Source organism: Vombatus ursinus, unplaced genomic scaffold (assembly GCF_900497805.2).
Source record: "Vombatus ursinus unplaced genomic scaffold, bare-nosed wombat genome assembly UNPS02014812.1, whole genome shotgun sequence".
Taxonomy (NCBI): domain Eukaryota; kingdom Metazoa; phylum Chordata; class Mammalia; order Diprotodontia; family Vombatidae; genus Vombatus; species Vombatus ursinus.
The window spans coordinates 29,609,419-29,624,613 of NW_020954590.1; the positions used below are offsets into that span (position 1 = coordinate 29,609,419).

General features: G+C 40.3%; 1 pseudogene; it reads right to left on the minus strand.

The window, feature by feature from the left end:
* Positions 1-12,656: 12,656 nt before the first annotated feature.
* On the minus strand, positions 12,657-14,109 carry LOC114053929 (annotated as a pseudogene).
* Between the last annotated feature and the right edge of the window lie 1,086 nt (positions 14,110-15,195).

Sequence of the window (15,195 nt, forward strand, 5' to 3'; positions counted from 1 at the left end):
CCAGTAGTTCTCTGTCCGCTGACACGCTTAGCACTGAGACACTGAGGATTTTGTAATTGTCCCGTACAGCTGATCTTTCCAGTTTTCTTTCACATTACTTCCCTTCACATACTCTATGTATGTGGCAGAGTAACATTCGTCAAACTGGACTTCGACTGTCCCCCGAGCTCAATGTCTTTTCTCTGTTGTGTGTTTTCACAAGTTGCCCATCATACCTCTGGTACTTGTCTTCCTCAGTTCGACTTCCCTGTATCCCAACTGCTGTTCTTTCCTTTCTACTCAAAATACCTTGTATCTGCCTAGCTGTGAATGCCATATCCCTCCAGGAGAATATATGCTCCCTGAGGGCAGGGACTGTTTTTTTTTTTTGGTGGGGAAAAGGATCTTTGAATCTCTAGCACTCAGCACAGTGCCTTACACATTGCAGGCCCTTAATGGTTACATAAGTGGGGGTAGGTCAGGGGAGCCCTGATCTAGTTTACATACATGTTTGTTAAATGGGAAAAACAAAACACTTGCAATTACTCAGTAGGTTAAGAAATATTTACTGGGATTCAAAGACAAAAAAGAAACAATCTATACTCTTAAGGAGTATATTTGAGAGAATTTATTTATATTTGAGAGAATTTTATTTGCCACCCTTTTTTCCACACTGCTGAAAGCACTCAGAATAGTCATAATTTGATTGTGTTCTTTTTTTTTCGTTAAAAATCATAAACTTTCAAGCATTCACAACTCTAAAATTAATACATAGACTTTGAGAAGGGGAGAGGAAGAATGGATTCCTTTTATTTCATCAAAACAAGGACCCAAAGGGAAAGGGGGAAAGCCCATTCTAGAAGCTACTACTAATGACCCCAGAAGGTACATAACAGTTCACCGGTTTCCCAGACAGATGTAGTCTACTAAAATTTGAGAGACTTGCCCAAAATGATGCTTGAGTAATAATCTTTCTTACCATAAGGAAAGGCCTTACCCATGAAGCAATTCAATGAGCTGCTACAGATTTTGTGGAATGGAGTTGGGGCTATATTCTAGGCATCTGGAAACCACCCATAGTAGATACAACATAGAGCTAGTGATGACAACGCCAGCCTTCATTTTATATCTCTATAAGATCCTTTTGTGAAATCAAGCTGACGCTCAAAACCACGATGATGTGCTATGGCCTTCCCATCAGTTCTCTCCAACCCTCAGAAAACGAAAACAAAATACCCACCAATTAACTTTTGCTATAAGAAAAAAAAACACTAGTTATTTTCTACCTGTGAGAATCAAGGTAAATTGAAAGTTTAACTATCAATCAGTTTGATGTGTTGTTGCATTTTTTTTTTTTTTTACTTTCGTTTGAGCCAGCCTTCATGAGGAATGTGTGGAATTTCCCTTCTCTTGGTAGAAACACTAGGAATCTCAGCCATGCTGCGTGGAGAGATAGGTGTGAATATGAGATATGAAAAAACACAAGCAGAGATAAAGTCTAGGGAGAGCAGGCATTTGCCTTCTGTCGCCGTGAGACATGGTATAGAATGTTTCTGGGATCTGTAAGATCCCTGAGGCCCAGGAAGAACAGATGCACAGTGATAACAATGTGAAGGCACATTTTATGGAGAATACACCATGGGACAGCCTCCAATTGACAGAGGTGACCAGAGCAGATCTGGGTTAGCAGGTAAAGAATGCTTCAAATCATTGCGTGTTTAGGGGGTAGTGAGCTAGCCTCATTTCCAGGAAGCCTTGGCCCCAGTTCAAGACTTGCCCCTGACACATACTGGTTGTGTGACCTGGGCAAGTCATTTAACCCCTCAGTGTCCAGGCAACTCTTTAAAACCATAAACTAGAGAGGGGTGGAAAATCTGCCTAAGGTTTATCTCATGGAGAATTCCTTATATAATCATATAAGAAAAAACAAACAAATCACAAAACGTTGTTTAAAAGGCAGGGGAGGACATAACAATGACTAACATTCCTAGTTGCAAACTAGGAATTTTGACAAGTTTGCAAAGCACATTACAATTCTCTCTTCCACATCGCGACTTTCCCCATTACAGTTTCAACATATTGAAATTCATTAAATATTGATTAGCATAAGAAATCAAATTGGGGGCAGCTAGGTGGTGCAGTGGATAGAGCACGGGCCCTGAAGTGAGGAGGACCTGAGTTCAAATCGGGCCTCAGACCAAACATTTAACACTCACTAGCTGTGTGACCCTGGGCAAGTCTCTTAACCCCAATTGCCTAAAAAAAAAAAATAATTAAATGGGAATTTTTGGAGAGTTTTGTGGGAGCTGCAGATGACACCAAAAAAGTTTAGAAACTCAGAAATGCATAAAATATGTGCATAATATCAACATATTTCATCTTTTAATACCATGATAGTTCAGACTTCTCTGGTACAAGGGAGGGTCAAAAATTTTTACATGGATTTTCCAGATTATGAGGGCACTGAGCCCCTCCCTAATCCCTGTATGTAGAAGGGACAACTATGTATACATTGTTTTATTTGAGCCTTATAACAACTCTCGGAGATAATTAGCTCCATTTTGTAGATGAGGAAACAGATTCAGAGAGGTCCCATGGTCACACACACGATTAGCTTCTTTCAGAGGTGGAATTTGAATCCATTTCCAACTGATTTCATGTCTGCCCTGCTAGCCAGTTTATCATTCTGGTGACAGAATATAGTGAGAAGATTGCTGGGTCTCGGATAGGGCTGAGCTGGTAAATGTTTAACACTTTTCTCTCTTCCCCCCCTCCCCCCTCCAAAAAGGGCCATGACATATTTTGAAGTTTGATCTGCATTATTAACACTTTTTTAAGCCTAGCCAGACAATCAACAAAACAATAAACCCAGGGCTTATTAAGATCATTTGCCAATTTCTAAGATGTAAATGCTTGTGCTGGACATTGAACAATCAGCTGTTTGGTCTGGCTTCAGAAAACCCATGGCCTTAGAGTAAGGGCAGACCTAGGCTCAAATCTCAGCTTCAACTTTTGCTAGCCAAGTGACCCCAGACAACTCATTTAACCTTACTAAGTTTTAGTTTCCTCATCTCTAAAATAAGAATAATGATACTTTTACTACCTACCTCCCAGGTTGCTGTGGGGAAAATATTCTGCAAACTTCAAACTGTGATACAAATGTAGGTTATAAATCAGATGGTCAATAAATATTTACTCAATGCCTACTATGTGCCAGGCATTATGTTAAGCACCGGGAATATAAAAAGAGGCAAAAGACAGTCTTTGTCCTCAAAGAGTTCACTGTAATCCTCTAATCTAATAAGGGAAATTACAAGTAAACAAATATGTACCAACAAGCTATATACAAGATAAATAGGAAGTTACTCAGAAAGGGAAGGCCTTAGAATTAAGAAGGGTTGGGAAAAGCTTCCAGTGAAAATGTGATATTAGTTGGGACTTAAAGGAAACCTGAGAAGTCACTAGTTGGAGTTGAGGAGAGAGGGCTTTCCAGGCATGGGGACAGCGAGAGAAAATGCTCAGAGCTTAGAGGTGGAAGATCTTGCTTGTGGAATAGCAAGGAGATGACTGTGTCACAGGATTGAAGAGAATGTGACAGAGAGTAAGGCGTAAGCAGACTGGAAAAATTATAATTAATAATCATAATGAGACAGTTGATAATAGTGGTGGAGTTCCTGGTCTCAGAATAAGAAAGGCCTGGATTCAAGGCCTTACTCTGCCGCACACTGGCTTTCTAACCCTGGGCACGTCACTCAATATTTCAGTGCTCTGGGAAACTCTCCCAAGCTATGCATTTCAGAGTTTTCTACCTGCATCAGTAGAGGGAGTTTCTTAAACTGGGAGTCCCCTCTATCAATGAAATCACAGGGCCAGTCCCTAGTCCTATGTAGGTATGGAGATGGGAGATGGAATATTGGGTACAGAAAATAGAAAGTGGCCCAGTTTGACTTGAGCATAGAATGTGTGATGAAGAATAATGAGAAATAAGCCTGGAAAGGTAGGCGGTACCCCAACTATGAAGAGCTTTAAAAGTGAAACAAAGTCATTTATATTTTATCTAAGATCTGAGACAGACTCACAGAGCTTCTGGACCAGGGGAATAATGGAGGAATCTGTTGCTAATTCCCTTCCCCCACCCCATGTTTCAATGAATATATTTTCCAATACCCAATTGTATAAGGTAGGACAATTATTTCTCTACTTCTGTGGTTCTTGCTGTTCTGTAAGGCACAATATATATGCATATATATATATATATACATACACACATACACACATACATACATATACATAATATATATATACACACGCATACTATGCACACACCTTGGTTTGTCAATGAGGGTATAGTCCAAGAAAAGGCTGAGGAGTTTCAAGAAGAAATCTGTGAGTGCTTCACAACAGGTGGGGCTGTCAGCATCTGCTTTCTTTTTTGATTTTTTAAAGAATAATATTTTTGCCCAATTACAAGTAAAGACAATTTTAACACCCATTTTTATATAAAATTTTGAGTTCCAAATTTTCTCCCTCTCCCCCTGTCCCCTCTCTAAGATGGTAAGCAATTTGATACAGGTTATATATATATGCAATTATGTTAAACATATTTCCATATTAATCCTATTGTGAAAGAAGAAACAGAAGGAACACACACACACACACACACACAAAGTGAAAATAGCATGGTTCAATCTGTATTCAGACTCCATCAGTTCTTTCTCTGGATGTGAACAGCATTTTCTATCTTAAGTCTTTTGGACTTGTCTTGGATGAATACATTGCTGAGAAAAGCTAAGTCAATCATAGCTGATCATCACGCAATGATGCTGATACTGTGTACAGAGTTTTCCTGGTTCCGCTTCCTTCACTTCCATCAGGCACATCTACTTTCAGAGGAAGACACTTATGTCTATAAGTCTATGTCTGTACATTTGATGTGGTGAAGTGGAAAGGAGCTGAAGTCATAGGAGCTGGGTGTTGTGAAGAAATCCTTTGTAAGCCTTAAAACACTATAGGAATGTCACAGGCATATCAGATAGGAGAAAGACCACATATCCCAGGATGCCTGGGCCCAAAGCACAAATGTTTATTGGAGGACAAGGATTCCATTAATTATGAGGCTGTGTGCTGACACACTTGGCTATTCCATATTCTTCTCAGAATATAGAGAAGGAATGATGATATCTTTCAGGTTCATGACCACATGGAACAATGGAAACTTCATAGAAGACTAGCAGTGATACGATTTTAAATTTAAATTTTATTTTTTTGATATTGGATTCCACACAAATAAGAATCTTGACCAGAGAAGAACAAGCAGACAAAACATCTTGGTTATGGAAAAAGATGACAACTGTTTCCTTTTCTAGTGGATTAAGGCAAACAAGTCAAGTGACTTGCCTAGGGTCAAATAGCTAATAAGTGTCTGAGGCTGAATTTGAACTCAGATCTTCTTTTTTTCTTTCCTTCCCTTCTTAAGCAATTGGAGTTAAGTGACTTGCCCAGGGTCACACAGCTAGTAAGTGTCAAGTATTTGGTCTGAGGTCAGATTTGAATTTAGGTCCTCCTGACTTCAGGGCCGGTGCTCTATCCACTGCACTACCTCGCTGCTGGAGAACTCAGATCTTCTTGACTCCAGGTCCAGCACTTTATCCACTGAGCTATCTAGTTGCTTCCTGACAATGTCTAGGAGTGGTTAATAGTGATTGAGGCAAGCTAAACCAGAAGCTTTATGAAGATAGCAGTGATTGGGAAGCAGACAATTGAATCAAGCCTGAACTTATCCAGGACTATCTAGCTGCTAAAATTTTGCACATCCTTTCCCTGTTTTGGAGTCATTCATCTTGGAGGAACTAATTTCTCTAACAACTTTAGGGAAATGAAATTGTACTCCTTTGAACACATGGCTGGTATTATTTTTCTTCTTTTATTCACTGTTGTTCAGACTAAATGTACTACAGTTCAGTGCTTACTTTCCTGGATCTTTGGCATTAGAACAAATGAATCTCTAGACCTGCTCTCATTTAAATTTATAGGGAGGAAATTGAGCTAGAGGAATAAGATCTCATTGAATTTCCCCACAATTGGAATGGCAGGCCATAAGGGTCCAGAAATGGTTGAATTTGAGCCATAAATATGTGTATAAAGGATGAATGGAAGGGAGGAAAGACTGAAGGTGGAAAGATCCCTAAGGAGGCTATTGTGATAGCCTAGTCAGGTGTTAATGACTAAACTGGTAGCAGTGGGAATAGAGAAGATGAATGTATGAAATATTTTGAAAATCAAATGAATAGGACTTGCTTGAAAGAATGAATTGAAGGAGAGAGAAGATTAATCAACAATAATCAGTAAGTTTTTATTAAGTATTACGTGCCAGGTACAATGCTAGGTGCTGTGGATATAAGTACAAAGAATTAAAGAATTCCTACTTACAATGAGTTTACATTCAAATAGAGGAGACAAAAATACATATAAAATATATATAGCGTAAGTATAAAGTTGAGAAGTGCAAATATACAAAAGAGTTAAATTTGATGTAGTTTGGGAGGGAGGACAATAGCAATTGGGAATTAGGGAAGACTTCATAAGGGTTAATGCCTCTCTCTTACCCCCACCCCTCCAACCCGCCTCCTATGCTCTATCACTGCGTATATTTATTTTGCATATGTCCAGGATTTACTTATATAATGTGTTTATTCTAGCCCTTTCTTTAGGCAAGACCTGTTCTCAGGTACCATTAGATACCTCAGGACCTTGAAGGCTCTTTATTTTTTTGGGGGGGGGTCCAATGACTAGCATTCTGTTCCATTTAATCATTTAATAACTCTTGGCTTTTACAAAGAGATATTTACTTTGAAGATATAGCAAAAATAAGCATACAAACCCCAATAGTTCAGGGGTGCAATCCCTTATATTACCTTGAGAGGTGAGGCAGTAGGCTCAACTTAGCTCAGTTTATGCATAGCATTGGGCCCAATAATTTCATGTCCCAAGGTGGTGGCATCTCTGCTAGTTATGTCCTCTTCTCAGCTTGTGCTGGGCAGGGAAATCTAAGGTCCTTCCAAAGATGAGCCTTCTTTCCCCAGGCATTGATGTTGCGCTGGCTGAGAATCATGGCCTGGGCTCTGAATCCCAGATTCTTATGGCTCCTTCTCCAGACCCTTCAAAACTCCCCAAATCAAATATTCTTTGGGCAAAGGAGACATTGAGTGAATGAGGCAAAGAGACAGAAATTGAAACTGACAGACCTTTTTGAATCCATCTCCAGTCAAAGATCCTCTTTAATGTGTGGTCAGTCAGCCAGAACCAGTTACAGAATGTCAACACATGTTCCAGAGCCTTTCTCTTCAAGGCCCCTCCCTTACTCAACATGCTGATTCGCCCAGCCCCCTCGTGGTCCTCCACATGGAGCGATGCCATGTCCTCACTAGTGTCTTCTATGTTGAGATGCCAGCTGATATCTTCTCTCCCTACACTTATCTGTGAATATATTGTACCCCCTTAGGAAAATGTAAGCTGCCAGAGGGCAAAGACTGTCTCATTTTTTCATTTATATCCACATTCCCTAGTACAGTGTTTGGCATATATTAGGCACCAAATAAATTTCTGTTGACTAAGTGATGCAAAGGTCTGTCTTTAGCTCTGTTCTGTTCAACATTTTTCTTAGCATTAGCTGGAACTCCAGACATATTTATGCCTTGCTTACTTGTTTTATATTCTGCCTCAGGATCAGACACTCCAGGCCTAGCCCTGGGCACTGCAGTCCTGATTGGTGAGAATTCTCACCCTAATTCTCCCTGTTTGTATTTATGCTAGACATTTCCTCCTTCCTCCCTCCCTCACTTTTCCACTTCTTTCTGTGGGAATAGTAATAAAATCAAGACAACCATTCTCAGAAAGGACATGCCAATAAATTGTCCTATGATTTCAATCATCATTTCTATGACTTTCCTGCTTAAAACACTACTCCCTCTTTATTGTATGTGTTATTTTTCCTTATGAGAACACAAAACTCCTTCAGGACAGGGACTGACTTGCTTTTTATACTTAGCACTTGGCACAGGGCCTGGCACATAGTAAATACTTCACAAATGCATTTTCATTCATTCATTCATCTTGGATAAAATTTGTAGATGACACAAAGCTAGGGTATGGAGATAGTTTATGTGTTGGGTGAGAGAATTGAGATCCCTAATAATTGCTTTTATTGTTTTTGTCGGTTCAGTAGTGCCTGACTCTTGGTAACACCATTTTGGGGTTTTCTTGGCAAAAATACTGGAGTAGTTTGCCCTTTCTTTCTCTAGCTCATTTTACATATGAGAAAACTGAGGCAAAGAGAGTTAAGTGACTTGCCCAGGGTCACACAGCTAGTAAATGTATAAGGCCAGATTTGAGCTTACAAAGATCTTTTCCAGACTCCAGGCCTGGTACTCTAACCAAGGTGTCATGTTGGACAACTTCTCTTTTGTGTTTCTTTTGTATTTTCTTTTTCTTTTTTCCCCCCATTAAAAATCTTTCTACAGACCTCAGCTGGGGATGCCCAGTGGTCTCTGCCATTCTCACCGGTGCCATTCTTCCCATGACTTCTCTAACCCTTCTCTACCCTCCACTTTTTTCTTTTTTTTCTGCAGACTTTGACTGGTGTGTTACAGGATACTGAAAGATGTTGGTTCTGTTCTCTCCAGAGTGCCCACTACTGTCACTGACAAGAATTCAGATGATCTCATAAGAAAAAGAAGGGACACACTGGGAAGGAGTTGGAAAGGAATGAGGAAAATTATCTCACAATAAAGAGGCTCAAAAGGAAGTGATTTTTGCAATGGGGGAGGGGAGCAGGAAACGCTTGAACCTCACTGTCATATGAACTGGTTCAAAGATAGAATATACATACATTCATGCACACATGTCTATACATGTATGTGAGACTGGACAGATGGGCTAGAGCTAAGAACATTCATTTTGAGAATGATGACTGTGACTGCCGACATTCAGATTCAAAACATTAGTTACACAAGTGGAGAATGATGATAAGGTTTGATAAGTACTTCCTCTGAAAAAGACCTGCATGTTCTAGGTGACTGCAAGGCCGTTATTAAAAGTATAATGTCTAGCCCAGGGGATGCAATAGTCCCTATGGACCTCTGCCCTAGTAAGACTTGTGTGGGACACTGGTAACCTATAGTTCATTAAGAAGGAAACAGTATGGTTAAGGGCCTGGGAACTATGTCATTTGAGGAAGAATTAAAGGAACAGGGTCTATTTAGCTTGATCAAATGAAGGTTTATTGGTGGGATGGGGATAAGGAGTTTGGAGAGGGAGGTTTATAAAACTGGAAGGCTTTTTATGTGGCAGAGGGATTGAAGTTTAGTCTGAGTGGCTTCAGATGATATGACTAGGACCAATGGGTGGCAGCTAAAGGGAGAGAGATTTCAGCAGAAAGAAGACAATTTTTAAAATGTTTATTCTTTTTTCTTCTCTCTCTGTCTCTGTCTCTCTCTTTCTCTCGCTCATTTTTTCTTCAGAAAGAGCTACCAAAATGTAATAGTTGGTTCTGTTAGATAATAAGTCCCTCATTACTATAAATGTTCATGTAGAAAGTGGGTATCTATCTGTCAGGGACACTGCGAAGAGATTTCTGGGTTAGTTAGGTGAGAGGTTAAACTACATGACCTTTAAGCTCCTTTCCAACTTAAGGAATCTACAATCAGCTGTTCCGATCTAGGTTTCCACACTTCCTTATCTTTACTGCCTTCTCTCTAGATAATAGAATGTAGAGACCGAACATGTGAGGTGAAACGCCTTCTACCAATGCACTTGGACACCAGAGCACAGTGAGGCTAAGTGGCTTTCCCAGGATTACACAGACACTAGGTGTCAAAAGTGAGACTCAAACCTGCATCTTCCTGATTTTGAGCTTATGTTTTTATCTGCACTATACTGCATGTCGTAGATAATGAAGGGAAAGAAAAACTCAGGGTCGAACACGTTCTCCTACTGTCATTAAAATAAACAAACCAATGTCTTCTTTCCCCCTCATTTGCTTATTTATTGGGTGGTGACTTCAGCTTGCCTCTCTCAAGGCTGTCCAAACTAGAAGGATGCACTCAGTCAGCAGGTTGCCTTACTGAAGCTCAAGCACCATCTAGTGGCAGAAACAGTAACTGTGAAGACTTCCACAAAGCTGGAATTTGGGGGAGGAAAGGGATAACTGCAGCGCTTTGTGCCACTAGGCTTATAGTTTCAAGCAACCCACTATGCTGAAAAACAGAATACATCTGTTCTGTATTTTGGAAATACTTGCTACATAAAGATGCAGATTTCCTTATACATGTAGGCCGTGGGATTCTAATCCCAGAAGGCACAGACTGTGAGTCATGCTGGTTTGTCATGGTGAAGTAACTTTCCAATCTGTCCAGGACAAGCCAGGCTAGATGGAGAGAATGGCAGGAGGGTGGAGAGTGAGATTCTGGGTGTCAGCATTGGAGCATGGCCAGGAAAGTCATCGGTGGCATCTAGGACATACTGGTAAATACAATTATCCCTTCCATACCTCAACTTTCTTTCTTGCGGTTTTGATATATCATGGGTCAGCATAAGAAATTAAAAGGGGAGTTTTGTGGAAGCTGCAGATGACACGTGAAGGCCAACTTACAACACAAAGCCTCTGACCAAATATTTAACCCAAATTTTACAATATGATACTGTAAACACCCCATTAAAAAAAAAGAAAAAAATTCAGACTTCTTCTCTGGTACGAAGGGAGAACCAAAAAAATTTTATGGACTTTCCAGGTCATGGGGTAGGGGAAGGGAGTAGGACACCGTGCCCATAACCCCAACGATGTGGAAAGGATAACTGTATTAGGGGAGTCTGACATATGTCAAAGATAGTTGATTTGTTAGTAGGACAAGTATGGCTAATCATACTATTGGAATAGAATAGGATTATAACAAAACAGTATCATATATCTAAAGCTGGAAGGGACCTTAGAAGTCATCTAGTTCAATACCCTCATTTTACAGATGAGACATTGAGGCCAAGAGAGGTTAAATGACTTGCCCTAGGTCACACAGCTAGAAAGTAGGAGAATCGAGTCATCACAACTGTATCAGCATACAACAGAATAAGCAGCAAGGTCTCAGAGATCCAAGAAGGCAAAACAAGATGGTCTCAAATTCAAAAGCAATTCAAAGCCAAAGTAAGTCATCTGAGGTCAGAGTCTGTCCGAGTATAAGAGCAATGCAACAGGAAGTGCACGCAGAGGGATGACAGTCTCAAGGAGACATGGGTGGGTAAGCAATTTCTTGTCACAGCTTTTCTATAGTTCTCATCTGGTTCCATGGAGGTGGTCTAAAACATGGAGGTGGGGAAAAGCAATTTTGGCCACGAGGCTAAGGTACAGAGCAGAAGCTCAAATATGTATGTATACATTATTCACTGAGGTTCTTCTTCGCTTGGAGAGACCTAAGGCCATCCAAGAAGAAGACTTCAATAGATCAGTGACCTCACAGATGTGGGCCATCCCTCTAATAGTGCAGCTTGCAACTTATTCACATCACTGCCTCCTGTGAGATTCAAGTCCATGTTCTTCTCTAAATCATCCACTCTAAGTCCACACAATGTAGTAGTGTGTTATCCTAATGATTTCTGCCCAATTTTCTCCCCTTCCAACTCAGAGGTAAATAACAGTATTCTTAAATCTTGCTACAACTTCTACACCTTAATATTAATCCTGCTTTCTGGAGTAAGCAAAATAAGCCTCTTTTATGTGATAACCCTTTGGATACTTTTTTGGGGGGGGAGGCAGTTGGGGTTAAGTGACTTGCCCAGGGTCACACGGCTAGTAAGTGCCTTTAGAGCCCAAACAGAATAAGGTTAAGCTCTTCCCCTCATGACAGACTTTCCAATCTTTGAAGAAAAATATCATGGCCCTCCTGAGTCTTCTCTTTTCCAGGCTAAATGTTCTCACTTCCTCAACTGATCCTCATTTGGCATGATTTTGTGGCCCTTCAGCACCTGGTTTCTTATGTGGTCTTGAGCAAATCCCTTAGCTTCTTTAGATCTCAGTTTCCTCACCTATAAAGTTGAGGGGTTTAGATTATATGCCCACTATAAGGTCCTTTCCAATTCCAAAGCTATGATCCCATAAATCCCAATTCAGTCATTCAGTAAACATTTATTAAGCGTCTCCTATGGGCCAAGTGCAAGCACTGTGACAAGTGTTGGAATTAACCTACTTCTTTATCTTCTCTCCTGCCCACTGTAAGGCCAAGCAAAATGTATAGGACAATGCAATGCTGCTCCAAGACCAGGATAATACAATGTTATTATTATTGGAGTGTGTGCACCCTACATCTAAGGAAGACATTGGACAACAAATCAGTGTCTCTCAACTGGCTTTCTCTTCACGACTCAGTAAGCTACTAGATCCAACCTCTCATTTTCCTCAACATTTTTAGCATCTATACCGATTTTACACCCACCACGGCTTCTTTGAATTATTTATAATTTTAATTCTTCTGAAAGCACAAATGGATCTTCATGGGATATGAACGAAATGCCCATCACCATACTGGTTGCCCTCTTTTCTGAGCTCTCTAGCCTATTGACATTCTTTTTCTTTTGGTAGCTTTTGATTTTATTGAAAATACTGTTTAGAAAGAACTCTGCCGTAAACCGACTTAGGGGAATATTTTCAGCCTTGTTCGCACGAGAGACCAACTTATTGGAGCAGCAACAATCTTCCAGAGTTCCAACTGCTCTATATGTTCATAAACAAGGAACTGGGGGAAAGTAGCTTCAATTGGCTCTACAATAAACTCATTTTGCCATCTTTGAGTTTCTCTAGATCATTTAGGAAAAATCAAAAATGATTGTAAGCTTCACATGTAATGTCCAAATGTCTAAGTGTGAAGTTTAGTCTTTTCTCTATTGATAAGAAGATTGTACAAGCATTTTTCAAATTGGGAGTAATTCTGTAGAGTGTTTTAAATAAAGCATCTGTGAGGTCATCATCGTAAAAAACATCAGCTGCCATTATGGTAGTAGTATGAGCATGTAAGTCAGAAATTTCTTCTTCAGACCAACTGAAAGGAACTTGAGGATAAGTGCATAAGTCATTTTTCAGCTGATCCAGTTTTTTAACCTTAATCGCACCTCCTCCTGTTGCAGTCAGGTTCCTGTTTAGGGCAACATTCCATTTGCACACAGTCAGGAGATCTTCACCCACATCTGTGCGGTAAACAGTCTCAGCAACCGTTACTGTGATGATGCTGGCAATCCTGGTGCCGGTCCCAACCTCAAGCACGGTGCAATGTTTGAGCAGGTCACATTGGAACAGGATGTAGTCAACTAGAAGGAAAGCTCCTTGTCACACCTATTTGCCAACGTCTTCCAGAGGGGTGGCCATGGTATGCTCTATTTTAACCATATTGTGGTGGATATTTTCTTGCTCTTTTTCATTCAAATTTTCTACCCCCTGGGTTAGAATTTTAAGATGTATCTTATTTCTTTTTCTTTTCTTTTCTTTTCTTTCTTTCTTTCTTTCTTTCTTTCTTTCTTTCTTTCTTTCTTTCTTTTTTTTTTGGATTAGGCAATGGGGTTAAGTGATTTGCTCAGGGTCACATAGCTAGTAAGTGTTATGTGTCTGAGGCCAGATTTGAACTCAGGGACTCCTGAATCCAGGGCCGGTGCTTCTAGCTGCCCCATTATCTTATTTCTTGGTGGCTCTTTTTGTTTTGTCTCAGAGAAAACCTGTGGTCTTCTTACCACTTCCAAGTCACCATTGTATCTAACAGAGCTTCTATTCTCATACAAGGGCAAGTCTGAGTTTCGTTCCTGTTCAGAAAATCTATACCATTGCTATTCTTGCCACAGGAGTCCTGAATACTTCTGTCATCATGTACAGTATTTTCTATTTGAATGTCTTCTTGTTTTTTATGCTTAACTTGAGTATCTCTCCAAGAATCTTTGTTCCACAGAAGTTTGAATTGAGACAGAAAGACAAGTTGGCCAACAGCATTCAGATGCACCATGAGGTGCCTTTTGTTTGGGATTTAGATTCACATCAGACAGCACAGTGTCACTTTTAAATGTAATTTCTTCTATAGCTTCCTCCTCTTCTGGGTCCATCATCGTGCAGTGTTGCTATTAATTTGTACAAGAGCGTCTGGCTGTCGGGGCGAGGCTGAGTCTGAGGGGACCCGCCTACCTTTAAGACCATTAGTCTGGGGAAGCCTGAGCCCCCTCCTCCCCTGCCGCCATGTTCGGTGTATGGCCATGGCCTCCTATTGATATTCTTACACTGTATTGAACTCTGTCTTCCAGATGGAGTCTGGCCTTGGTAGAGCTCAGAGGCCCTATCACCTCCTCATTCCTGAAATCTCTGTCTCTTTTGTTTTTCTCTCAGGCTTTGATGGGGTGCTGGAATTTAACCATCATCTGCCAATCAATCTAACATTCAAAAAGTATTTATTCATTATTTACTATGTGCCAGGCACTGTATTGAGCCCAGGGGATACATACAGTGAGAAAGTAAAAATGGAACCTGTCTTCATTCTAAAGGGAGCGACCACATGGCCCAAATGAAAAGCACTAAAACCTGAGGGAACCGGAAAGGGCTCCTGCAGAACTCGGTACTTGAGCTGCATCTTGAAGAAAGCCAAGGATTTTAAGAGATGGAGGGGAGGAAGGAGAGAATTCCAGGCCTAGGGACAGTCAGTGCAAAGGGCCAGAGATGGGAGGTGGAGTGTCTCGTGTTGGAACATCAGTTAGGATGTTACAGAGGTAGGAAGAAGTATATGGAAAGGAGCTATGTCTAAGAATACTGGAAAGGCAGAGTTTATGTTTGATCTCTAGGGAGCCAATTGGAGTTGATTTTGTAAGGGGTGACACGGTCAGATCTATGCTTTAGGAAAATCTTTGGCAGCTATGTCCAGGACAGATTGGAGTAGAGAGAGACTTGAGGTAGGGAGTTCAATTAGAAGATGATTGATTACACATTGGAGGAAATATGAGATATAAAAACATTATGAAACTGATAAATTAGGTATGATTATTCACATTACAAAAATAATTGACCAATGTTTACATTAAGTAATGTCTTTCCTAGTGGTTTTCAAATGTGATACCATTTTCTAAAACTTGATATATCCTCCTCCCCAATTTTCAGAAATAGACGTGTTTTGCAAAGTAAGACACATCCATGTAACTCTGATACTC